The sequence below is a fragment of the Vombatus ursinus genome, unplaced genomic scaffold (assembly GCF_900497805.2).
Source record: "Vombatus ursinus unplaced genomic scaffold, bare-nosed wombat genome assembly UNPS02010193.1, whole genome shotgun sequence".
Classification (NCBI taxonomy): domain Eukaryota; kingdom Metazoa; phylum Chordata; class Mammalia; order Diprotodontia; family Vombatidae; genus Vombatus; species Vombatus ursinus.
The window spans coordinates 2,393,629-2,393,960 of NW_020949971.1; the positions used below are offsets into that span (position 1 = coordinate 2,393,629).

General features: G+C 57.5%; 1 protein-coding gene across 8 annotated transcripts in view; it reads right to left on the reverse strand.

The window, feature by feature from the left end:
• MTUS1 (microtubule associated scaffold protein 1) overlaps positions 1 to 332 on the reverse strand; it is a 128,190-nt gene that overhangs the window by 2,772 nt on the left and 125,086 nt on the right. The gene's annotated exons all lie outside the window — the stretch shown is intronic.

The window sequence follows — 332 nt, forward strand, 5'->3', positions numbered from 1 at the left end:
CCCTTCTCTCCCCCCTTCTCTCTCCCCTCTCTCTCTCTCCTCTCCCCTCTCTTCTCCTGTCTTCTCTCCTCTCCTCCCTCTCCTTTGGCTTCTCCAGGGACTCTTGCAGGACAGCTTGCTCCGTCGAGAGCTGCCTAAGGGAGGGGGAGGGAACAGGAATAATACACGGGTGCCCAACACAGAGGGCTGGAATCCAAAGGGAATACCTGACAATATGGAGCAACTGACCTGGGCCCTGTAGAAGCCAAAGGAGAGGGAGGAGAGGAGAGAAGACAGGAGAAGAGAGGGGAGAGGAGAGAGAGAGAGGGGAGAGAGAAGGGGGGAGAGAAGGG